At 31.3% G+C, this 27924-nt stretch overlaps 1 pseudogene across 2 annotated transcripts; it reads right to left on the bottom strand.

Moving 5' to 3' along the window:
- Positions 1 to 758: 758 nt before the first annotated feature.
- On the bottom strand, positions 759 to 13486 carry LOC110413736 (transcription factor TCP4 pseudogene; annotated as a pseudogene). 2 transcript variants are annotated; one of them, XR_016351080.1, is made up of 3 exons: positions 13126 to 13486; positions 11418 to 12888; positions 759 to 986 (listed from the first exon to the last, which is right to left on the bottom strand). The product of XR_016351080.1 is annotated as a transcription factor TCP4 pseudogene, transcript variant X2 (transcript). The 2 variants fall into 2 exon arrangements; XR_016351079.1 differs by lacking the exon at positions 759 to 986 and having other exon boundaries at positions 11176 to 12888.
- Between the last annotated feature and the right edge of the window lie 14438 nt (positions 13487 to 27924).

Below are 27924 nucleotides of genomic sequence, written 5' to 3'. Positions count from 1 at the left end.
CTCCTAAACTCACTTCAATAAACATGCAGACCAGGTTTTTCTTTTTAAATGAGCCTAAAATTAATTTATGACCGTGTCAAAGAGAACAAATTTAATAAGTTGCCAATCATACCTTACCAAGAAAGATTGGTGGTGACTCAAAAATGTCCAAATCATGGCGGACGAGTTCTTAGACTTGCACATAGCGATAGAGATAAGTATAAAAATTATCACTAAACACAATACTGTTGATCAACATTGTGATTTTAAGAGATAAGAATGAATCTAGTCATATTTTAGATTTAATTCTTTTAACATATATTATTATTATATTTTATTTAGATAATTATTTCCAAAGTGGTAAATGTAAATAATTATTGTTATTTAAAAATAATTACCAAATTTATCCTTGAATTTAGATAGTTTTTCTCACCAAATATTAGTTCTTCATTGCAATTAGCTCCATATACAAATACTTCCTGTTGTCCTTATTTCACTGTACCTTATGTCTTAACGCAATTCCAAGCCATGACTGGCACAAGGACCAAGTAGAGCAAGCCCACTAAACCCAAGAAAGCCTTTCTCTAATCAATCACATACACATCATTATCATAGAGTCATTCATACACTTAATTATGGGTACTATCTCACAATTATGGAATTCAACAACATAATGTGTAGATATAATTTCATTTGATCATTATTAACAATTTCATATGTGGTTTCATATATTCATTCTTATTAACATTCATATGCACAATCTATGTGCTCATATAGGCTTACAAGTCATCACATTCGTTAAAATTAAATATCCGTGCCAAGTATAATGCCAATCCATGGCTACATAACATAAAAGTGTACAATATCATATTAACATAAGTAAATAAGATAGAGTCATCAACGGAACATGACTCGACACCTTAGGCTTTAATAAGCTTCCTTAGACACTTACCAAAAAAAGACTTGGAGCTTTTCTCCACGATAAGGTAACCAAGCTACTTATTGATCTGAAATAGAATTTACATGTGTGAGCCATAAAAACTTAATAAGCAGATACTGGAGGGAGATAAACCAAAATGGGAAGAGTTTTTCATATAAACCATAGGGAAAAGTAAACCTCAATCTTAATCAAAGATATGAAATTAAGTTGTTTTTATTAGAAATGTTAGCTTAAAAATAATGAGAAAATATATATCCAAGAGTGGGAGTGAATTGGATTTGTAAAAGTTCTTTTCTCAAAAGTAAATTTCCAATGAAAGCAAGCAAGAAACAATTTTCACAAACTTAAAACTGTGCCAAAAGTGATTTGAAAAGTAAATTAAAGAATAAACAAGTTAAGAACAAATTTTTAAAACACTTCAAAGTAAAGTAAAATGTACAAATATAAATAATGGGGAGTAAAGAGAAAATGCACAAGGAATTTATAAAGGTTCTTGTTGGTCCTAAAAAGTGTGCTAGAGGGGGGTTGAATAGAACTTTTGGAATGACATGAAAATTCTTTCCAAGTAAAGAGTTGATTAAAGGAATTTGAAAATGGAAGATTAAAGCTTGCTGGAGGAATGATTTAATTGCTAAGAGTAAGAATAAAATAAAAGAAAGTAGACAAAACACAATGATTTATAGTGGTTTGGCCCTTTTGATAAAAATTCACTACCTTGATCTCCCAATCAAGGATTCTCAAACAGATTCACTAAAATCAGTCAATTTCCCAAGCTTTTACAATGCTTTTTCACAGGCTCAACCACAACCTTTAACAATGATTTTTCTCAAGATCAACTAAAACCAAAACTAACTTTCGAAGGCTAACTTAGGACCTATAACAATAACCAAGCTAACACAAGCTTGATCTACCCCTTAAAGTTTTCTCACACTTTAAGTAAACAAGAAATAGAGAAAAAATGAAGTATAATTAATCACCTAACTAATATAAGATGTACAAAGTTAAGCTTAAATACTTTTTCAAAGGATAAGAGTGAAATACAAGTGTAAAGAGAAGGTTTTTGATCTTCTAAGCTCAAACTCACTTTGGATGGCTTCTATATATGATTTTTGACTATTGGAGAGGCTTTAAATACTTAAAAATTCACTTTTGGCCATTACAAACAGAGACTAGCCATTTTTTAACATTATTTTATCCTTTTTTACTTATATTCAAATTTTATGACAATGGGCTTTAAGTTGGTTAACCATACTTCTTAGTTGATTAAATCTTTTATACCTCGTAGTCTTCTTTACTCTGTTAATCGGTTAAGAAAGACTTTAATCGATTAAGAGCTTACTGTTTCTAAAGCAACCAACTTCACCAACTTTTCTTTATTTGATTAATTTTTCTCTTAGCTTGGTAACGCTAATCTTATATTTCCTTTCAACATCCATGAGATATGTTAGTCATTCGAGACTTCTTGAATTGTTATTCACAAATTTGACTGCCTTTATTTGGATCTTCACTTTTGAATTTTAACAAACTAACTCCCTTGATTAACCCATTAAGAGGCTTTTGTTTGCATCCAATACCCACTTAACTGATTAAACCTTGTGTTAACCAGTTATGACTTGTCTATTTGTCCCTAATGTAGTGCCCTGAATTGCTTTAATTGATTAAATATTTGTATTAATTAGTTAAGACTAATCTATCTTCATTAAAGCTCTTTCTTCTTTGCTTGTTTAACCAATTAACCCATCTTGCAACTGAACAAGCATCTTGACTTGCTTTCAGATACCTAATATATTGATGAATTTAAGCTTTCTCCTACACACTTAAATAATATAATTAGACACCAATGAATGGGAATATTTTGCTATCATAAAAAACATATAGAGTTAACATTCTCTATCTCTTATTTTTTATGGTGACAAAACACTCCTAAATTAAGAGTGCAATGTCTATGTTCAATACGAATTCTTCAAACCTTTATGTATAATAAGGTGCTCCCCTTTAGTGAATACATCTAGTTTTCTTTAAAGAGTTGCAATAAAATATTTATAATATCCACATTAGCTAAACAAGATATATAATATCCACAATAGCTATCAAGATATATTGAATATCTATAATAACTAGCACATAATATTCAAAAAACCATAACTAAGCATCACACAAATAAATTAAACATGAAGACCTATTAAACTCTATTTAACTTAGTCTTTTTTCTTTCGTTTTCTTTTTCATAATTAAACAAGATATTCAAAACTCCCCTTTAATGAGTGCATCCAGATTTTCTTTTAATCTTTAAATTTGACTTAATGAATGAGAATCATAAGCACTGATACAGCTAAATCGTATAAGCATATAGATATAGCTCAATAACTTCAAAAGTCAAGCTTGTGTCAATGTAAGAACAAATGTATGGGAGTTAAATCATTTCAAGAAATTGTCAAGGATTACTCAAATAATGTTCAAGCAAATTTGATCATTTTGTCATAATCAAAGCTATTAATTTTAAAGCTAACAATTCAGCCTTTATTTGGTGCCTATGTCCTCTTCTTTAACAAGCTACGGAGTTTAATTCACTTTTGAATAAATTCAATACAATGTCTTTTAAAGGTTCAAGGATAACCATTGCCTTTTCAAGGATCAAGCACAACCAATGCCTTTTCAAGGTTCAAGCACAACCTTTAAATACTACCTTTTGAAGTTTAAGGTATAACCCTTTTCTCTTTTACAAGATTGAAGCCAACATACCTATAGAAGGTGGGTTTTGCTAAGTAAGTACAAAGTTTGGTAGCATACAATTGATCCTATTTTGAAATGACAAAATCAAATGATCAAGAATGCAAATTGAAGACGTTTAAAACACTTTTAAACTTCTTGTATTTCTATATGAAATTTTGGCTAATTGTTTGACAATTTGAAAAGCTTAAAAAGACCTTAAAACAAGCTCTCAAGGCAGGCATTGAGACTTCCTATAAAAGTATTGAGACCTAGCCAATCTGGGAGAAAATTAACAAAGGCTCAAGTGTTAAGTATCAAGACATGCCTTTGAAGTATTGAAACTTGACTAGGCAAAGCTAATATGGTAGACAAAAAGACAAAAAGTATCAAAACATGACCTTGAAGTATTGAGACTTGACCAAGCAAAGCTCATTTAATAAAAAAAAAAAACCCGAAAGTATCAAGAGTTGGCCTTTTAATATCGAGACTTGACCAAGCAAAACACATTGGACAGAAATATATCAAAAAGTATTAAGACTTGTCCCTGGCATATGGAGACACGAGTTACCTTGAGAGCTAACTAATGGAAACAAAGAAACAAGTACTGAGACCTATGGAGAAGTATCGAGACATCACTCAAAGAGAGAAAGGCAATTTGAAGCAAGTAACGAGACTTCTATTGAAAGTATCGAGACTTGGAAATTTTCAGACAAAAAGTATGAAAACCTCAAGCCAAGTATCATGAACTTTTGTCTAACAGGTATGTCCAACAGCTATTTTTGCATTAAATGAAGACCTAATGACTCTTATTTGTTTTAAGGGTATAAAATGAGGTCTCCAGAACATTTATGACTATGAAAAGCTGCAGAAAATATTCCAAAAGAAAGAGAATCACTCTAACAATTCAAAATCACTATTTTCTTTTTCACAAGTTTTAAATTTCTTCTCTCTTCTATTCAATAAAGCTTTAAGTTCTATCTACTTTTTGTACGCATTTGAGAAGCTTTTGTATCCACTTAGCTAATCACTTTTTACAAGGCATCTCAGCTCTTTACACTTCATTTCTGTAAGCATCTCAAGTGTATACCTTAACCACTAAAAGGTAGTAGTGTTTGGTTATATCTAAACAAAATGAAAAGGTAGAAAGGTTAAATCTTATCCATGAAAAGATTATTGTAAAGGTTGTTCTATAATGTGAAAAGGCTTTTGTGATAGTGGATTCAAAACTCTTTTGTGAGCTAAGGGAAAGGATGTAGGTAAAGAAGCCTAACCTCTATAAAAATACTTATGTTCTTATCTCTTCTTTTCTTTTCGAAGTTCTTAATATTTTAAACTTGATTTAAACAAAAGCTTTCACTGCTCAAATTGTTTTTTAAAGAGACACAAAAAATTTTATTTTCATTAAATTTGCAAAGAATTTAAAAGAAGCCAATTCACCCCTTATTGGACTTCACATATTGAGCTTGTTGCATTAACAAAGTTGGAAGAGCACGATTGGTACAAAGGTGTATACAATGAATAGGAATGAAAGCACTAAGAATTTGAAGTTCAAATATAGCTTAAAAGCTAAGTGGAAGAATCTAAATTACTACTCTAACTTGGTTTTTCTTTCTTTCTTTTCTTTTTCTTCATTGGATTTGATACTTGATGATTTGATGCTTTTCTCCACTCTTCTAACCTTTAAAATATGTTCTAGAAGTCTTTTTTATAGTAGTAGAAGGTTTGGTGAAGAAATTAGTCATTTTTTCTTTGATTTCCTTATCTAATAGTTAGTTCTAGACCCTAAGTGTCAATACCTCATTCATTATGATTGATACCATGGTAAAGGTATCAATATTTTGCACTTGGTATTGATACTTTTAAGGCAAGTATCCATACCTTTAAGGTAGGTATCCATACTTAGCATCTAGAAGTATTCTGTGTAAAATGTATTAATACCTAATACCAAGTTATTGATACTTGTAGTTTAAAACATAGAAAATGCTTCTTTCTTAACCCAATTTGATGCCAAATATAAGGACAATTCAAAAGCAAATGTAGAGGTTTAAAACATATTTAAACAAGTTCAAAACTTATTCAAGCAATTTTAAAACTTATTCAAGCAATTCTAAAACTCATTCAAGTAATTTTGACTATTTTTGTCATTTCAAAACTATAATTACTTTAAAACTAATAAAGCTATGAATCTCTTCCTTTTTGATATAACAAAACTTTGAGCAAAATTTGCTTGTAGAAATACTTCCCCTCAATTTAATCATTGAGTACTTTGAAATGTTTAGCATTTTAAGAAAACTATGATAAGGGATAAAGAGTTTTGAAAGATTTGAAAACTCCTTCTCAATAGTTGCAAGGTTCAAAACTACAACGTAAATAATTCCATTTTGTAAATGCAATAATTCATTTTTGAAGATGCAAACTTTCTCAATAACTCTCTCCCCATATTGTTATATAAAACAAGAAGATAGAAAAAGAGGTACAATTTGCAATCGTGATAAGTGCAACAAAGAACATACCATTTGTTAGAAAACAAATAAGTATTCAATAAACACAATAAACATTTACACCAATTTTGAAACATATGATCAATATAAACCTCACATAAGTAAAAGCTCAATATACTAATTGATATAAAAATCAATATAAGGCTCAATATACCAATTGAGAGATAAAAGTAAAAGCTACCCCTTTGTAAAAGCGAATAAGCACAAAATCAATTATGAGGGATGTAATCATTTTAAAGCCCATTATATCAATTTATAAAACACTAGTAACAGCTCTTTATTTCTAAAAGGACATTAAGCATACCAAGTAAATTGACTTATTAGTTACAAAGCTCAAACACATTTAAGGAAGAGAATGATCATTTTGAAAGCTCAAGTGAGAAAAATCAATTTAAAATCTTGGTGCCAATTGTCAACTGACACAAAAGCTTACATGGGTATGGCTCATTAAGACCCAAGCAAGCCTCCAAACAAGTTATCCACCACGACCAATTAATCAAAGCATGGGAGACAATATCTCTAGCCTTACTTTGTCCAAACTCAAACGCCATCAATATTTACAAACCAACTATTAAAAGACTAGACTGGCAAAGTAACATAATAGGGTAACCATAACCATGTAAAGAGCCTTGATAATCAACCAAAAGTAATAAAAGAGTGACTCTCAATAGATACCAACTAAAAATCTACTCATCTAAAAAAAAAAAGAATTTACATGTGGTGAGATAAAAATTCTCAATGAGCAAAAACAAGGAGGGGGAACAAACTAAACAAAAGAGTGTTTTAAAAAATATATTTTATCGAATATGTACAATTGCTTCAAAACTCAATGATTCATCGAACGTGAACTCATGCATCACAAATATCATCCAAAGGACTAAAAAGGCCTTTTAAGGGTTAAGGAGAGTATATACAAGCACAAACGAACTTGAAACTTCTTAAACAGGGTGAAATTTATCAATTTTGCAATCAACGTGTCGATACTTTTACCAAAGGTATCAATAATTTCTAGTTAGAATGCTTACTGGTTAAACCTAATTCATTGAAAAGGTTGTTCTTTGACCTTCAAAAGGCACTTCTTCTTAATGGATTCAAACTCCTTAACTTGCTAAGGCAGATGATGTAGGCAAAGGTTGAACCTCTATAAAATTACTTGTGCAAGCTTTTCTCTTTACTCTCTTAATCTTAGTTTGCTGAAAAGTGATTTTTACAAGAGTTCATTTGTGTTATAAATTTCTCAAAAAGGTTTTCAAGAACTTACATACTTACCATCTTCAAAATAGCAAAAAGTTTCAAAGATTCCAAGTTAACCCCCTATTGGAATTACATTGTTATTTAACACATAGGCTTATCTTTTTCCTAGAATAAGATGAATTAATGAAGGAAAATGCTTGAACAAATTCATGATTAAACTTAATGTGACAAAAATTTCAACTTATTAAACATCAATGATCAAAGTTTATGAATTCTTATTAGAATTTAAACCCAATAGAGACTTGACTTGACCCTGCCAAAGTACATAAAAGGGACCCACATTCCTTTTCAAGACATGAATTCCAAGTATTGATAGATCGGAAGGAGAAATTGCAACAATTTAATAAAATTTCTAAGACTTGCAAGTATTCATTGCATAAATCCCTAATTAGCATCCATCGATCCATTGCAAAAATTAAAACATAAGGAGATGTAGTATTAGAAATAATACAAGTAAGAAATTACCATAGCGACTTGGATTCTCAATTGATGGTGGGTGGGGTGGGTCAACACAGGGGAGGAGTGGGTCAATGACAGGGATGCTTAATGGACGAAGATGAAGAGAGAATGCAGAGAGAGTGAGAGAGAGAGTAAAGAGCGAAGTGGCGATGGGAAAATGAGGGAAACTCGAGCAGACTGTTAATATATTCAAGTTACTGACAAACATTTCGTCAATATTTAAAAATTTAATTACTGACAATTTATCTGTCAGTAATTTTGCTAGCAATGTGGGATACATATTGACATTGCAACTTGTCAGTAATTACTTTGGCAATGTAGGATACATACTAACACGCAAGTCCATTGGTATACCGTCGCTACATTTCGTCAAAGATAAACAATACCAACGGAGGTGGTTTGTAGGAATTCATTGCGTTCGCTTATCATTACATGCCAATCATTTGCCAACCCTATATTGAAGGAAGCACAACATCAGCAAATTTTGTCGGTTTCCATCGATATTCCATTAATATTTTGTTAACAACAGTGTAGTCGAAAAGTGATCAGTATTCGTCAATAGAAATTTACCAACGAAAGTTGATCTATTGGTAAAAGTCCCCCTTTTTGTGGTGAATCTTACTTGGATACACATTGATTATTTTGCATTGACATGCAAATATTTATTTGAAGTTTATATATTTATTAGACATTACACTTTAAACAAAGGACAGTTTTCTTATCGTCTTTTGAGAAATTGTTGACTCCATATTATTTTTTATTATAATAGAACATTCCCATTCTCGAGCATAACAATTGTGCTTAAATCTATAGGCATTGTTTCTTAGATTTAAATATCATTTGACAAGAATACCGTAAGTTTAAAATACATTTAATTCTGAAAAAGGGTGAGAAAATACTAAGTTAGGAATGTTTAATCAGTTAACAAGCAAAGTTAATTGATTAATCACAATCCAAAGAACTCTAGGTAACAGAAGGTTCACTATTAATCTACGATGGAAAATGGTTTAATTGATTAACCAAAGAAATTTCAAGGATGATTGAAAGCCACTTTATTCAATTAATGTTGTAAGTTAATCGATTAAAGATTATAGTTTAACTTTGGTTTAGGCACCAAAGAAGTTTAATCAATTAAGGTAGAAGTTAGTTAATTATCAAAATGAAGTATCAACTAGTTAACTAGCTTTTCTCATGAATTAACCAATTAAAAAAGTCATGTGAACTAGATCCATGTTGTAAATTCTGATAGTTCCAATGGGCAGATTCCTCCCAAATGGCTAGAACTTGAATTCAAGCCATATAAAGAACTAAAAGGATCATATACAACAAGGAGAACATCCAACTAAGAGGCTTTGAGCTGAAAATCAAAAGGGGTTCTCTTCTAGTTCACATTGCTCACTTGTATTCTTCCTTGTAAATCTGCTTAAGCGGTATTGATGTACATAGATCAGTTACACATTGTTTGAGTTGTAAGTAGTGTGATTGAGTGAGGAAAATGTTCTTTTGAGTTTGAAAATTGAGTTTTGGAGTGTGGGATAGTTTACCTTGTAAAAGTTTGATTGAGGCTGTTAAATTCACTAGTTTAGCAAAGTTAAGTGTCGAAATCATTAATCATAACTATTAAGGTAGTGAATATAAGTCAAGCAAATCCAACCACTACAAATTGATTTGGATTTTTTTTTTGTTTGAATAGCATCAAATATATTATAGAAACCAGATGCAAAGCATCATACAGAACTGTACATAACAATCAGAACCAAAGAGACAATCTTGCTAGAGAATAGACACAATGGGAAGAAAGAAGGATAGCAACCCAAGAAACAGAGTCAGAGCACAACCAACAAAAATCAAAGAAACGAGAAAATACAACAAGAACATCATAGAGGCAAAGGAAACAGCAGCCAAAAGCATGGGAAAGAACCCAAACCATTAACCAAAGACTTGAATAAGGTCATTAGATCAGCCAACTTGTTTCCATCACAAGGTATTTTTCACTTCTCTCCGCTTCTTCTTGATGATTTGTTTCCATTGTTTATTTACCTTTATCTTTCAAACTCATTTCAATAAATTCTTAATATTTAAATATATTTAAAGTGCTATTCATCCCTTTCTAACACGACGCACTCCAAACTATCATAATAGATAGATTTTTCAAACTACTTATTATTAAGATAGAAAATAAATTAATGCTAAGTTTTTGGGAAGATGAAATTGGGAGAATGACTTGTACTATTTGGTTTGTTACATAAATTCTGAAGGGTGATGGTACATATTATTTAAAATTTAGTTAACATTCAATGCACGAATATATTTGAGATGGTATAAGTAGATGGATTTCAAATTCTCTAAATCATCAAGATTTTTTAAATCCACTAGTAAATAAAGATTGAGAAAATCCAAGAAATTGAAAATAATCAAGAAAGTCATTTGTTTATATGAGTTTTAATTATTGCCTACTTTTATATTAACCCTAAAATCAAATAACCTTTTTTTTTAAAAAAATATTAAACAAATGATAGCTTTTTTCGTCACCAAATTCAGTTGAAGCTAATGGCAACTCCTGGATATAGTCAATTTTTCTCGAACAATATACAATTTATAATAGCAACTTAACAAAAACACCCTCAGCCTGAGAATTAACCAGTATTTATGCAAGGAAATTAATTTGCATATGTTGATGGGATTATACATAAAATCGAATAAGACAAGTTTGATGAATAAATTATCATATGTTTATCTTGTTTTTCATGTATCCTTTACTAAGATGACTAAAACATTCACACCCAATTTCACATATCATAATATATCCTTTATATTTTAAAGAACACACAGTCTTAGAGACTGGGGGAATAAAGAGATGAAAACATATAGTTATGTATAAAAAAAATAAAGAAAAGTAATAATGATATGCTCTTTGATATTGTTTTATCTTCCTCCGTCCCAAAATTATGTTTATAATTGGACACATAAGTCCTATCTACCATTTGAGTATATATGGAGTCAATACTAAGTTTGGTGTTACAAGTCAAGTAACACTAATCAATTAATGAAATTACATAAAAATAAATTAATAATATTATTATAAATATAAAATTATGGATTGTTTAGTATTTTTCTTATAACATAAATTTGAAAGAAAATACCAACCCACTAGTGGGTGTGCCATATTCTAATATTATAAACCAAATTCAACCTAAGGGGACTCCGGTTCTCTTGAAACAAAAGTTGAGCCACCTAAGACACACATACAACATCAATTCCGAACGAACAGAGAATTAATGCAAACCAAATAAAACCATAAAAAGGGGTTTCAACCGATAAGATTCCAACTTCCAATGCTAAACAACTGAATTGAACGGAATCGCCTCTTCTTCGATTCACCGGAACATCATTTACCACGGTCGATGGTACAAAATTCAACGGAAACAAAAAGGCTACTTGCTAATTGTTTTGTTTTGTTTTGTTTTTCCTTTTAAAAGGGGTGGGGAAGGGGAGATTTGCTTGAAAATGTTTTCATGGAAACAAGCAGAATTGGTGCAAAAGCAGATAATTCTAAGAACAACAGAAAGTACCTATGAAAAAGGGAGATGCTCGGTTCTCCAATCAGCAGTAAGAATTGGGAGAAGAAGATGGTCTATTTGAAACAGAACTATGCTCCTCCTCTCCATGAATTAGTGGCCGAATGCTAAACCTTGGCAATCCATCAGATGCAAATCGGCTCCCAAATATGGATGCTTCGTGAATTTCCTGTCTTTTATGATGGTCTGTGGAAGCAACCGGCAAATCATCGCAAGTGCGAACGGATTCTAAAAAACTGGACTGAAGGGGTCCCCTTTGAGAAAATGTTGAGCCTTGCCCTACCAATGCTTGTTGCTGTGCCAATGGCAGCGAGTTGAAGACAAAGTCAGCACTGGTATCTTCTCCACTGGTGTTCGTACTCCAAGCTACCATTCGCTGAAAATTGGTCTCAAACCCTACTTGAGCTGAGCCCGCAAAAAGGGTCTGACCGGTTGATGGCGTATGCCTTGTGTCTCCCTGAGAATGGCTGTGAATTAGACCTGGGTCTTGAAATGAGTGAAGAGATAGGCCGAGATCTTCGGTGGGGATCCTTGTTTTTGAGATTAAATCAGGTGGGTAGCTTGGAAAATTGATTGAAGAAGCAGTGGTGCTAGTGGGAAAGAAAGATTTCAGGGTATCAGCAATGGCGTCGTTCCCAAGTTGTTGTGCACCGAAAGAAGAATCATTGTTTGGGTTATTGTCGAACTGCCTAAGCTGATAATTGTATCCAGACGATTCTGATTGCTCTGCTATAGCCATTTCACCAGAGCAAGCATTAGGCTCATCAGTTTCCACAGCAGTACAAGTGTTAGTATTTGGGTGCCATGGTGGTAGCTCAGCAAGCTTGTCGATAGCTGACTTGGCTTTCTTGATGAGCCAGTCTACTGCTTTGCTGGGTCTGTCATAGCCTAGCCTGTCTTGAACGTCATAGAATTGAATCGCAGTGTGGGCTGATAACCGGACCCTGCGATCTCTAGGACCTTTTACCGTATAGACCTTGCTATGGCGGTCTTTGCGTCCTGTGGATCGAATAATGTGGCCTCCTTGGACTTGAACTATTTCTCCTCCAACGCTCTTCATTCCCATTCTCTCTCTATACCTTTGTATATTCTATGGTTTGGGGTAGGACTGTTTGTTGGGTGGGATCTATGCCTTGTTCTTGAAGTTGTAAATTTTGGAGAAGCTGAAGCTATTCATGATGGGTATGTGTGCCTGGAATTTCTCTTGTTTCTTTCTTGTGGCGTGGAATGGGTAATTTGATGGATAAGGCTTAGTGGGCGGTGATGACGACTGCGTTCTTACTCTAAGATTTTCGGTCTTCCGGAGTGTCAGAATTTGTTGCAATTTTCTTGTAGCACTCAAAATCTCTGCTTTTTAGCTTCTTTTCACTCTCGCAGTTCTTGTTGTTGCTCATCTGTAACTGCCACCATTCTGAAGGCTAATGCTAATTGATAGCACTGATGCTGCTGCTGATCCCCAATAACTCTGCCATTTCATTCAACAGATCCCATAGCACAATACGACCACCAAATCCAAAAAAAAAAAGAAGGAAAAAAGAAATACCACCCATTAAAATACGAACAAATCCAGAATCCAAATTTCTTAGCAATTTATGTCTTTAATTAACTCGCCTAATCTTAGGCTTAGAAAAATGACAAAAATGGTGGGTTATTCAATAGAGGCTCAAAACATTGTAAGGAGAAAAAGGAATTGAGGAGTAACCAGTGTCCTGCTTCAGACGATACCGCCGGAAGCGCGGAAAAAAACAAAAGAAACAAGCAAGCATTGAATTGCAACTTCTGAAGACATCGGGAAACTCGCTTAACGGGCTTTTGGACTTATGCTAAAGGATTGGGGATTGAAGATGTCGGAAAGGAATCGAAATGTAAAGATGAGAGAGGAAACAATAACTTGGTCCCTGAAAACTGTTTGATGTTTCTGCTAGGAGTGGCAGAATTTGGTCAGAGAGGAGAGATGGAAGATCTTATGTTTTCTCAGCCTCACGCAACAAGCAAAGGCTTCAGAACCCTAAAACCCTCGCTTATTTATGAACTTTTCTTAATCAGAATTGTTGACGATGAGTTATGATTAGAGCATGGCTGATAAAGTGGTGACACTAATGGCCACCCTTCCCACCCACTCATTTGATGGCTTTGACAGTGATGTCTAACCTCTTTTCTCTGGTTCTTTTTGTTTTTTTAACCAAGTGCACTTTTGTACATGCAACTATTAAATATGTTTGGTCACACTAAAGGGAAAGGACAAACATCCTCCCCCTTCACTTACTTTCTCAGCACCTTTTTCAACACTTGCCAAACCAAGCAGGCACGCGTCTAAGCAGTAATTGGATAAATAAACGAACACACGCCTGTAATCTGCTGAATTTTCCACCCTTGTGAAAGAGAAGCCACTTTTGGCCAACGCAATATTAATCATGATAAGAAATTCAATTTATTCTTCTTGCAAACTCTCTTGTGGTACAGAACTTCTTCCTTCTTCCATTTAGGTTTCATCTTTTGCTACTTGATTTTTGCTTTTGACGACTAGTATAATTTATAAGCAAAAGAAAAAAATTAAAAAAATCGCATAATTGATTAAAAATAAACAAATAATTAAATGTACACTAATTATATCATAACTAATCTATCTATATCTATATCTATATCTATATCTATACCTATATTTCTAACAGGTTTTGAATAATGAATATGGTCATTAATGAAAATAATAATAATAAATTATTTGTTATCCTCATGATAATTACTAATTAGTACCATTTCCACATCATAAATTTGTTGGTCCCAGCAAAGTAGTGTTGGGGTGAATAACACTTAGTGCCTATTTGGTTTGATTTTTTTTTAGTTTATCTATCTTTTAAAAATAGAAGTTAAGTTAAAAAGAATTTTGAGCTCTTAAAATTTTAAAATTTTTTTTAATAAATAACATTAAAAAAAAGAGTTTAAAGAAAAATTCCAGATAAGAGCCTTCTCTTCTCTTCTTTTAAAAACATGCGAGCTTTTCAAGAAATACCCTTCTATCTCAATTGATCTCCCTTTCCCTACAAATCATCTTTTTTCAACGCAAATCGTGATCTCTCTCTCTTCCAACTCTTTCCACAAAGACAAATAGAAAAAAGAAAAAAGATTCAATAAAAAAATAGCAAAATTTGAGATTTTTTTGTTCTTATAAAGATAAAGGGAAAAAAAGACCCAAAATTCAAAATTACATTCAAGTACTATTTAAAGGTTTTCTCTCTTCTTCATCAAAAGGATTTTAATGTCAAATACATTACTTTCTCTCTTTTTTTTTTTCATGGTGAATTGAAGCATCATGGTCCAATTGCCTGCTAGATCAACAAAAATCTAATACTATTACTACTATATAAAGTTTTAAAGCTGTTCTATTTTTGTAAGGATTTCTTTGAATTTAACATCTAAAATTGTATATAAACTCAAAGTAGACTTGTTCGGCTATGGTTTATTAGGTGATTGAAAATGACATGAATACCTTTTATGGTAATTTTAATGAAAATTAGAGTTTATATAATTTATTTTGCAAACAGCTTACCAAACAGTTTTAGCTTAATTTTAAAAGGTATTATTTTTTATAAAAACTTCATAGTAGTTTTTGAGATAAAAAAACTAGGCCAAAGAGGCTCTTAATAAAGGAATTATGAAAATTTCTAAATTAAGGAGAGAATGAAGTGGACAATGGACAGTACAAAGTAATTTATAATGATTTAGTCTTCCCTAACATACACCCATGTAAGTGGTATGGTATCACCCTTAACTTCTACATGATCAAATTTTAACCAAACTTAGAGTTTATGTAAGGTAAGGCAAGAATTGAAGTCATCACTTGAAATTTAAGTTAGAATCAAGAATCGAATAAATAGGTTTCAAAGGCACAAGTCTCATCATCACTAAAGAACTCAGAAAACATTCCATTTTGTGCCAAAATATTTATTGTTACTTTTATTTAAACATATTACTCGAAAAAACTTTTGAACTATTCAAAAACTTTTAAATAAGTTTTTATTTTTTTTTATTTTCATATAAGTCTATATTTTTATTTTGGATCCGATTAGCCCAAATGACTAATGATTGACTAATTGTTATTAATCAAAATACCACTTACCATTTTATACTCATGTGGCGTTGACGTAACTTTATATGGAGGGTGAAAAATGTTACATGAGCATGTTATGTGCCGTATTAACATGATAAGTCATCATCAAGTATGACTTGTATACATGACATGTCATCATTAATTGTAACATGTCAATATGTTATGTCAGCATCACATGATATAAAATGACAAATGACATTTTGACTAAGACAACTATTGCTAGGATTCAATCACATGCTCAAATGTGAAAAATAATCAAATAAATTAAAAATATAACACAATAGAATAATAAACTAGCATTTAATCAAAGAAACAGCCAAATCCTACAAGATTAATATTTGTATTTTTCGTGTAACTTTTTAATTTAATTATGAACACTCATAAGTTTAAGAGTTACATACCTTACTTTATATATCGTAATCAAGAGCCAATTAAATCTAAAAGGCTTGTGATGGAACAAAAACTCGAAAAAAGAATAAGACGGTTTAAAATCCTGCAACCGAAATCTTTGCATCTTGACCTTTAAGATTTCTCAAATCTTCAGCCACTCAAGTGTTTGGCCTTTAACAGTAATCCACACAGTGACAGAATAAGATTTTCTCAAAGTTAAGATTTTTTACTTCTGTTAGCAAGTTTTTTCTAAAACAAAAAGACTAAAAATTCTTGCCGAATCTTTTTTTTGTCAGAATAAAAAAATAATTTTTTCTTTTCTTACTTTTATGAAATGGCTGAGAAGTGGCTGGAGGCTTAGAGTTTTAATTTGCTTACATAATATATTTATAGAGCCAAACTAAGTTGTAACCCTAAATACAACAGTTATATTTTAATTTACTTAAGTCTCTGTGAACTTAATTAATTTTTCACTTTCTTTTAGTCTATTCAAATTAAGTCCAACTTAATTAATTATCCTTATTTAATCCTAATTATGTCACTTAATGCGTGTGACCCATTAGGCTTCTAACATGTTGGCAATAAATATAAATCTTAATCAAATATCAATTTGATAATTGATTTACATTTATAAATCATGAGCAATATCTAGTAATACATCATGACCATCCAAATGTTAGAAAGTCAATTAAAAAATTTGACAAAGTCTTTTAGTGATAAGCCTTTCAGTGTAATATGGTTCTTTCATCAAATATCCTTGATATGTCATTAAGCATGGCTCAGTGTCTACTTATGACATTCCATATTAGTTCTCATAATTCATGACTAACCTTATGAATTTAGGAAACTAACTTTTCTCAAATTCATCATGCTTTGGCCAAAGGCTCTGTATAAGTTAATCAAAAATTGAGAATAAGTGAGATACATCCCTTCATATCACTTGGGGTGATGAATCCTCTCTTGACTATTCATTCGCCTTCGTATTCTTCATGGCATACCCAAAAATACCCTGTTTAGGCATTTGGTTACCTCCAAATCTGTATGGGTGAAATCAAAGTATATCATTCCCCATACAAGATGACCTGGTGTCTCAAGTTCAAGGACTGACTGCATGACTATCACATGAGAACAATGCCATAAACACTTGAGTGAAATACCAAATGAAGTTCTCATAGCGAGTCATGTTCAATGAACTTATTCTTTAACAAGCACCTACATATCATCCTCAAGTATCCTATATACTTCTATTTATGAGATCGATTGCTTACTTCTTAAGTAAAAGAGCTTAACAAGAACTAGTCTTTGAGCATTGTTAATACTTTGTCTTGACAATACAATGACCAGGAACAATTTAGGAACATGACCTTAATGCATAGTGATCTCATAATTGTAACAGCTTTACAATTCTTTTGCAAGGCCTTTATGTTCCATGGGCTTCATCTAATTAGTACTTAATAACTCCTTATTATTACACTAACATGAAGGAAAACCTTTATGACATATAGTTATGCGATTAAATATGCATTAAATGACAATATATATTCCTTGACCAATCCAATTGGCTCAAAGGCATATAACAACAACTATTAGGCATAAAGGCTTATTTTGCCTAAAAGAAAAATATAAAAGCTTATTTGGTTCAAAATAAAAGTGTAAGAGCTTGAGTGAAAGCAATAAAAGAATAATGACTTATTTGAATAGTTTAAAGACTTTTTTGCATATTTTTGGATATTATGACTTATATTTGCCTTGTGCATAATTTTTGAACTAAACTTATGCCTATATAATTTAGGACATTTTAGGCTTGATTCCATTTTCATTTTAAACCAATTTATCATTGGCCTTAATTATATTAGACTATTTTCAAAATTTGGCTTTAAGACCCATTAAATTTTCTTTTTTGGATTGGACTAAGCCCCACATTTTTCTTAGGGTCCATGAAGCACAATGGGACCTTATTTTTTAGTTTAATTTATTTTTTATGTGTTTATAAATTTTCTTTTATATTATATGAAAATTAATTATAAAAAAAAAGAAAATAAGTTAAGAAAAAGGAAATGGTGCATCCGTGGCTTTTGGTACCATGGATAGAACTTCCAACCATAGCCATCAGCAAACTCCCTTGCCTTAGCCACTTGCACAAGAAACCATCATTTCTTCACAAGAAGCCAAGCCTCTAGTAGTTCTTGCAGCCCTAAAAGTGTACTCAAACTGGCATCCCTCTCACAAAGTCAACCCCAATCCTCTTTATCAATAAACCAAAACTGTTGTATTTTTCTAATGCAAAGATCTAGCTAGGAAAAAATTGGATAAATACTAGAAACTAGATGTAGTCCAATCCTATTGTGAAACTTCAACTTTTAATTAAAGAATAGAATGCTAAATTTTTAGGTGAGCTGGTAAACTCCTTCGTTTGAACTAATATTTTGAACTTTTACCTTTGAAAAATCCTATGTTTTGAACTGTTAAGTTGATTTGATAAGCCATAGGGAGAGATGAGTTAAAATATGTGTTTTCAAGTTAATTTTTACATTTTGGAAAAGAAAGTATCAATACCAATGAATAAGGTATCAATACTTATTACCTAGAAAGCTTTTAAAAAGGATTTTGATGGACAAGTATTAATATTTTATTTAAAGATATCGATACTTGAAACTTAGAACCAAAACTATCGATACCTTGAAAAAAAGTATTGACAATTGTCACTATTTAAACAAAAATAAAAAGGGCCAAATAATTGTTTCACCTAAAAAATGATGTCTTTAGGGCATCTGTAAAAAACTCAAAACCTTAATCTGCCTTTCTAAGCCATTTTCAATACCTTTCACCAAAAATACCAATTTTGAAGGATTCAAGCTTGATTTTGACTTTCTGGAACTACAAAGGTATGATTTTTAGCCTTTAAACTCTTTAAAGCTTAGGTTTCAAGTTCTGATTTTCAATCTCTTTACAGTTTACATGTTTGTCTTGGTTTTGTTCTTCCAAGTTGATTTTCTATCTTTACTAGCTCACTAAGGTAAGAGGAAGGTAGATTTAAGTGTTTAAGTGTTTAACTTGATTTTGTGAAAGCTAGATTAACCAAGATTAAGTTTGGGTTTATATTAGTTTAGCTTCAAGATACGTGGTTTATAGTTTACATAGTGATTATGTTAATGGTTGAATGCTATAGGTACTATTGAAACTCCAAGAAGTTCATTGGAGTGAAATGTTCATTAGTTTATGTGTTGGTTGAGGTCAAGTTTCGAGGTGAATAGATACATTATTTTAAAGTATTTTAATATGTATAAATTAAGCATGGTCATCTGACTGTTGACTTACATTATTTCAATGCTATCTTTTATGAATGTAAATTTTTAAATCTAAATTCAATGTTTTCGAACGAGGTTTTTCGAAACTATATGTGTATGTGAAAACCTATACTATTTAGTACTTTTGAATAAGAAGGGACAAGTGTTGTCAGATTTACCATGTAAGTGCACGTATCATTAACAAGTAATATAATAGAAAGTAAAGTTCATTCCATGGAGAATTGTCAAATTTGTTTTGCTAAGTATTAAAATTAAAACAACATAATTTTATCCAAACAACCAAATTTAAACTATTGAAAATTAAAGAACTAAAACTAAAATTTAAAAGTTAAAGTAAAAATAGCAATTTAACTAGAATCAATCAATCAAAAGTCTAGAACCACACTATCCACTCAATTTTTTATATGAATCTCTTTTATTCCCTTTTTACTTACTAGATAGGCTTGAGTTGTTAACCTACAGTTCTAAATTTATTTATAAGTCTCTTCCGATGATTTTATAAAAATATCTTCCTTAACCAATTTACTATATTCCTATGCAAATCAAAATCAAGAAATATTCATTAAGCTTAGACTCTATTAGTGGCTACATATGACATGTAAGTGTATTCCTACCTTACATGCAAATCAAATCAATTATCTCATGTAATTGATATTGAACATAAGCTATTTCATCCATGGCTTACTTTAAACTCCTTCATCCAGTTATGTTTAGGTTTTCAAATTAATCTAATTGGTGGCCAATCAATCAGACACTTAAGAATAGGATTGAAATAAACAATTCAAACATTATAAATCATAAGCAAGAAAGAACATTAAAAATTCAAATTACGTATTGGGTTTAATTGCAATTGTTGATCAAAAATTTAGTTCCACATAAGTACTAAAAGCATAATCCAAAACAAGAAATTTAACCATCAAAAGTAAACAAGAAAGTATAAAGATAATAAGAAAAGAAAGAACTCTAATATTTATCAAGCTCTCGATTTGCAATCTTTCTTGTTTTCATTCTAGCTTCAATGTCTCTTTTTCTTCAGAAAAACCTTGCTTAATTGTTGCTTAAATGTGTTTTGGAAGGGTGGTTTAAATAGTCTTCAAAACCCAATGAGAATAAAAGTAAAAAACAACTTAAATTCTAGTCTCTATGTTTGGGGATGCGACCATGGTGCTAGGTGGCCATGACCACGAAGCTTGACTTTTATTTTTTTTTAAATTTCTTTATTGGTGACCGTGGCCATGGACAGGTGTGGGTTGCGGCCATGAACCTCTTGAAGGTCCAAAGCATGATGGTGTAGTTGGGGGTTGCATCCACGAAGTGGTGAAGGCTGTGGCCACGAAATGTGTTTTTTAAATTTTTGAGCTCTACTACACTATTTTGACTTCTGACAAGATTTTCTCCTATTTCAATGCAAAATTGGGTGAATTGGGTAAATTGGTAAACATGAAAGTTGTAGCTCTACCTCTTAGATTTTTAGTGGTCTAAGAATCATGTTAATTGGACTTTGTTTGTGGGAGATATGCTCAAAGTAGTACAACATATGTGGTGGAAGTTTGCACCTATAATGCACTCTCCTAGTTCAATTAAAAGTCCTTCAACATAACACACTTACAAAACACAATTTAATCAATAGCAGCCATACTTAGACAAATCAACAACTAACTTAACATAAAATAATCTAAATTCAATTGACCTAGCATAATTTACTTAACTTAAAATAAATAACTAAAAACACCTAATAATTTAAGATAAAATTCAAGAACATAGCAAATTATTAACCAAAACCAAGACTAAATAACTCCGTATCATAAAGTTACCACATTCTCAAACTTAAGATTACTAGTCCTCAAGCAAAACATAAAAGAAAAACAAAAATGAAAACAACTTAAATCATGAAAGCAATTATAAATAAACCAACTAACTAGAAATAAGTAGCACCAATTCAATGATCTCCATAATTTCCTAAAAAGTATAAATATAAATCTTCAACTGAAGATAAAATATAGGCATCATTCAAGTTCATGTTTCAATTCAAATGCAAGCTCATTCTTGAATGGATTTCTGTATGTGTGAATACTTTTACAAAGAACTTCATACTTATTCGGATGAGTTTATAGCAATGCAAAATTGTGAATTAGTATTAGAAATCTATAGGTTTGATTTTCATCTCTCTCTCCACTAATGTAAACTAATACTAACTTAAGGATCATTAGGTCTCCATAAAGCTTGTAATGTATAGTTAAGGTCAAGGTAGGATAAATGATATTAACAATCTCATGATTTTTTGGTGCACGTTGTCGATTTTATCATGCAAGTGCACATATTGTAAACAAGTAATATAGTGAAAAGTAAAGTTCGTTCCCGTAGAGAATTAACCAAATTTTTTTGTTAATTACTAAAATTAAAACAACTTAATCTTACCTTAAACAACTAAATTTAAAACTACTAAAAAATTAAAAAAAATAAAATAAAAACTAAAACTGAAAACAAAAGTAACAATTTAAGTTGAATTAATTAATCAAAAGTTTATAACCACTGTATCCCTTCAATGTTTCATCTAAGTTTTTTCCATTATCTCTTTATTTACTAGATAGGCTTAATTTGTTAACCTAGAATTCTAATTTATTTATAAGTCTCTGTCTAGTTTTTTTTTTATAAATATATCTATCTTAACCAATTTACTATATGTTTATGCAAATTGAAATTGAGAAAGACTTATTAAGTTCAGGCTCTAATCTTGGTTATATATGACATATAAGTGTATGCCTACCCTACACGTGAATCAAATCAATCATCTCATGCAATTGATATTGAACATATGTTATTTCATCCAAGACTTACTTTAAACTCCCTCTCTCAGTTCTGTTTATGTTTCCAAATCAATCTAACTAGCAGCTAATCAATAAGACACATTAAGAATAGTATTGAAATAAACAACTCAAACACTATTAATTATAACCAAGAAAGAATATTAAAAACTCAGACTACGCAATGGGTTCAATTATGATTCTAGATTAGAAACTTAGTTCAACATAATGTATGTTAACATCATCCAAAAAAGAAATTTAACCATCAAAATCAAAAAAGAAAGTATAAAGATAACAAGAAAAGAAAGAACTTTAATATTTATCACGCTTTTGATTTGCAATCTACCCTGCTTTCCATGCTTCTTTGCTAGCTTCAATGCTTATTCTTTTTGAGAAAACCTAGCTTTGTTCTTGCTTTTTTGTACTTTTGCAAGGGGAAATAAATAGAGCTTAAGGTCTAGGCCAAATAGAAGTCAAGTAGCTCACAAATTCTTCTTTTTTTAGTGGGTGCCATGGTGTCGAGCACTTCTAAGTTTTTTTTTTCAAAGTTTTCCAAGTGCCATGGCACTGGGTGCTTGGTGGCCACAACACTAAGACTCATATAGGCCTTGAGGTGTCTTTCTCAATCGGGGTGCCATGGTGTTGATTTGATGGTGGTTGCAGGGCTCAAAGCTCTATATTGCACATCCAGACTCTGCTATACTACTTCGACTTCAACATGATTTTTGACCATCTTTCAGGCTGAATTTGGAAAAATGATAAACATAAACATGGTAGCTTTCTCTCTCTTAACTTTTCAATGCTTTAGAATCACATCCATTAGACTTCTATAACAAAAGGTATGCTTGAAATACCACAACATGTGTAGTTGAAGTCTGCACCTAAAATGCATTTCTTTCACCAAATAAGCTCTCTTTTCAAGGCACACCTACAAAAAACATAAAACTTAATTTATATAATTACTAAACTTAAAATAAAACATTATAATAGAACTTAACCTAGTTGAACCCAATATAATATAATAAAATAAAATAAATGGATTAAAACTTCTAATATTTAAATTAAATCTCCATAACTTAAATAAATATATTGGAAATTCAGACCAAATAACACTATAAAATAGAGTTATCAACCCCCGAACTTAATATTTTGCTAGTCGTTGAGCAAACATAGAAGAAAAATTAAACAAAAGCGAAAGCAATTTAAATGATGAAATCGGACGAAATAAATAAACTAACAAAAGACAAAAATCACCAATCAATGATCTCCATAATTTCTTCAAAAGTATATTTATAAATCTCCAACTCAAGGCAAAATATAAACATCATTCAAATTCTTGTTTCAATTCAATTGCAAGTCCATTCTTGAATGAATTTTTGTGTGTGTGTGAAATCTTTTACAAAGAATATTATGTTATATTCAGATGACTCTATGCCAATGCAAAATTCAAATTAGTATTAAAACTCCATAAGTTTGCTTTTTATCTCTCTCTCCACTAATGTAGACTAATACTAAGTTAGGGATCGATAGGTCTTTGTTAAGCTTGTAATGTATGGCTAAGGTCAAGGTAGGATAAAGGATAATAATTTGACTCAATTCACTTTAAGCACTTAATTATTCTAGGACCTATATAGAGCTCTATTTTCAGTCTCCACATACACTCCTTCTTTCATCTGAAACTATTCTTTTTGTTCAACACTCTTTATTCTTTTTTTTTCTTTCATCACAGTTTTACACCCATAAACTTATTTCTTTGTATTATAGGTAGTGCGTTGATTTTCTCTACTTTATGCATTGAGCTAAATATATATTTCCTAAAACAATATACATGCTTAGGAGTGAGGGATGCAAAATTGAAAATTTTATTTTAACACTAGGCTCAATTATTATGTGGTTAAATAAAGAAAATGGATAAAATATAACAAGGTTGGCTTGAAAGGCTCAAATGGTCTAAAGATGGCATAAATCATCTCCCTAACTAAGTATTACCTAGGATTTCATCTCGAGAGAAAATCAAGCAAATTCTAGAATTCCTAACATAATCTAAATTTCACATCAATATAAACCTTCTCTAGATATGCACAATAATTCAAAGCAAAAGATATAGTGCTCAATATATTTCCTAATAATGATACTAAACAAAATAATTAAGCATGAACCAAACAATATCCATATTCACCAAGAGCTAAAGATACAAGATAACTAAACATTCATCATTGACAAATTTGACACTAATTACTCTAGATCCTAAAATTTTCAAACAATAATTATGAAAATTAAATGATAAATGATCTTAATTAACTTAAAGTTTAAATAAACATGCAAATAAATTAAATCCTAAATTCCCATGGAATATCCACCACCAGAAAAATAAACTCTCTCCTCAAACTTAAATCAAACATTGTCCTCAATGTTTGAAAAATAAAGAAAAGGTAAAGACTATTGTCACTAAATTTCTCCATGCAAGTGTATGTATCGCAACAAGTATTATAAAGGTAAATAGAGTGTTTAATCTCACAGTGAATTGTACCAACATAAGCTAAGTGCTAAAATTATGGCGAACTAATTTTATCCAAGCATTCAAAATTAAAAGATTAATTAAAAGCAAAATTGAACTAACAAATTAAAACTAATAGTTGAAAGGCAAGAGTCACTAGAAAAACAAATGATTAAAAGCCTAGGATTTTAATGGATTGAGTTGCTAGCCTAAAGTCCTAAGTTATTTACAAGTCTCTATTGAGGTGCTCATAAAAATATTTGAATTAAAACATCTTAATCCTCTTTTTCTCTCTAAACTTATTTCAATGGATTAAGTTGCTAACCTCAAGTCCCAAGTTATTTATAAGTCTCTATTAAGGTGCTCATAAAAATATCTTTCTAAATTAATTTACTCCATGTCTATATAAATTCAACTGAAGATAGATTCATTAAGTTTGTGCTCTAATCTTGGCTACATGCGAAACATAGGTATATGTTTATCCTATACACAAATCAAATCACCTAATCAACTAAGTGAATTTAAACACATGTTATTTTATTTATGACCTAATCTTAACTCCTTTCATCAAGTTATAGTTAGAAATCCAAATCAATCTAATTGGTGATCAAGCAATTAGAAGAATTAAACACAAAATTGGAATAAACAACTCACATTCCACTGAAAATAAGTAAAAAAGAGATTTAAAATCCAAATTACATGTTGAGTTCCAGCATAATCCTAGAAAAATTAAATTAGCTCATAATATAAACTTAAAAATCATCCAAAGAATATCAATCATCAATCTAAGTCAAAGAAAATAAGAGAAAAATAAAGTAGAGAGAGAAACTAATAGATGAATCTTTTAAATCCTAATTCTCCCTTCAATTCTTTTGCTTTATTGCTTTGTTTTTAGCCTCATTTTCTCTAGAATAGTGGTTTTCTATCTCCACTCCGAAACCTCTTAAAAAGGCCATTTTTGTAGTTCTCAAAAACCCTAGTTTTAAAAAATCTTGCAAGAGTAGTTTTTGGAAATTTGTTTGGCACCGTGGCGTTGCTTTCCTTGGTGTCGTGGCATCGTGTGCTCGGGTGGATGTATGAGGGTGAAATTTCAACCAGTGTCATAGCCTTGCTCTCCTCAGTGCTGTGGTGATTTGGTCTTTGGTCTACTATGATGCCTTGATGTCCCTTTGGCATTGCAACCTTGACCAATTCAAGGTTACAGCCTTTATTCCTTCGTGATACCTTGTGTAGAACTATAGTAATCCAGCTTCTTCCAACGCGATTTCCATAGGTTTGCTTTCTTAGAGTTCCATAGGTATGCAATTCATCTTTTTCTCCACTAATGCAGACTAATACTAAATTAAGGATTGATAGGTGTTTATCAAGCAGGTAATGTATGGCTAAGGTAAAAGTAGGATATGAGAAAATATATGGCTCAAATCACCCTAAGCACATAGTCATTCTAAGACCTATTTAGAGCTTTATTTTCCTTTACCAAGTACACCCTTTTATCATCAATTTTTTTTGTTCAATAGTTCATTCATTTTCTTCTTTTTCTTCCCTTTTTCTTTTTCTTTTTCTCAATATCACACCCCCAAACTTATTTCTTTTATTGGTTAGTGAGATGAATACAACCATACTTTTGAGTTTTTAATCATTTTTCAGTTTTACTACATTTTCTCACTATCTAGTTCATTACAATTCCTAAATTGACTTGTGCAATTACGTGTGAAGGATGCAAAAATTGGAACCTTTTATGTAAGGGTCTAGGCAAATAATTATGTGTTTAAACAAAAAAAAAAGGTTACATTAGGCTCAGAAGGTTATTCTAGGGATAAACATATAGCAAGGTGGCTTAAAAGGCTCAATTGGCCCAAAAATGGCCTAAATCATTTCCTTAACTAAGTATAGCATAGGATTTCACCTCGAGAGAGAATTAAACAAATTCTAGAACTCAATATATAATTCAAAAATTCACATTCACATAAACCTTCTCTAGATATGTATAATTATTCTAAACAAAAGATATGTTACTCAAATTGTGGAAATCTCATCCTAACAATGAAGTTTAACATAAGAATTTAACCTAATACTCAAACAATATTCAAATTTGCAAAGAATCAAGATAATAATATAACTTGGTTCTCATCATTGGATAGGTAAATTAAAAAAAATTGGCATAACTAATTTTAGCTCAAGGACTTTAAATATGCAGAAAATTAAATGGTAAAGAATGAACTAAACTTAAAATCTAAAAAACATAAATGCAAGATGAAGAAAACAAAGCTGAAAAAATGAACATTGTCCCCAATGTTACTAAAAGTAAAAAAGGGGAACACTCCCCTAATTTGCTGATGAGTGCCACTAGTCTTCTTCCTCCTTATCTTCACTGTAATCATTCATGGTGGGATCATCTGACAATGTGAGAAAAGCGGCCATGTCCATACCAATGTGCTAAACATATGCTCTCATCATTGTTCAATTGAACAAGTACACGCCGCCTAATGGTCAATGCTAAGTTTAAGGTGTTCCATCTACGGTGACATTGAAAGATGTTGAGTGTACAGCTACAACGGTGGATGTTATGGTGTCGATGATGACCTTCATCTGATAGTAAAGTGCTCACTAGCATAAAACCTTTTCATGATTTTGCATTAGGAGGAACTTTGGGATGCAAGATTTCTTCACTTTTGTCCTATATCACTCCCACTCGTTTGCATAAACCTGTGATGAATGAAAGAGACCAAAGTCCATAATGGGGTAAGCAAGTAGCTTGGACAATACTATTAAACACCAATTGACCAATGTTCATAGACATCCTTAAAACAATTACATAAAGTAAGATAGCTCAATCCCTTGTTCCATCATTAAGGCATTTGACTAGAAGTAATCAAGTTGCAAAAAGTGATACCATAACTTGTAATCGTTCTTCATGGCACTGACCTTTAAAGATAATGGCACACCTTTATTCATTTTCCATTCAGTACCTTTAGTGTAAAGTAACCCATAACTTCATCTAAATCAACATTTCTTGTTCAACAACACAAAATATGAACATTGTTCACCCTAATCAACTAGATATGTCTTTTTAATTTCTCCCTTTTTCTATCATCATTCAAAAATAGGGTTTTTGCTTAGACTTAATTTCCTTTAAAGTTTGGAAAAGGTAAGGACTCATCAGTTCCAAAGTGCACATTCAAGGGTTTAGGAGATGATGTGGATGAGGAACCAGAAGGTGTAGAGGATGAAGAATCAAAATATGAGGATATGATCTAAAGAGGTCCAGATTAGGAAGGTGGTTTGACAGTGACACAACTAGTTGTGTGGACTAATCGGTTTGGTTATGGATGGCATGCTCAAAATACACAATGAAAATAAAAAACAAAACTTTAGAACTACATGTCCAAAACAT

Source organism: Theobroma umbraticum, unplaced genomic scaffold, assembly GCF_002168275.2.
Source record: "Theobroma umbraticum cultivar Fairchild unplaced genomic scaffold, ASM216827v3 scaffold_4.1, whole genome shotgun sequence".
Taxonomy (NCBI): Eukaryota; Viridiplantae; Streptophyta; class Magnoliopsida; order Malvales; family Malvaceae; genus Theobroma; species Theobroma umbraticum.
This window is presented reverse-complemented; position numbering and strand designations above follow the sequence as displayed.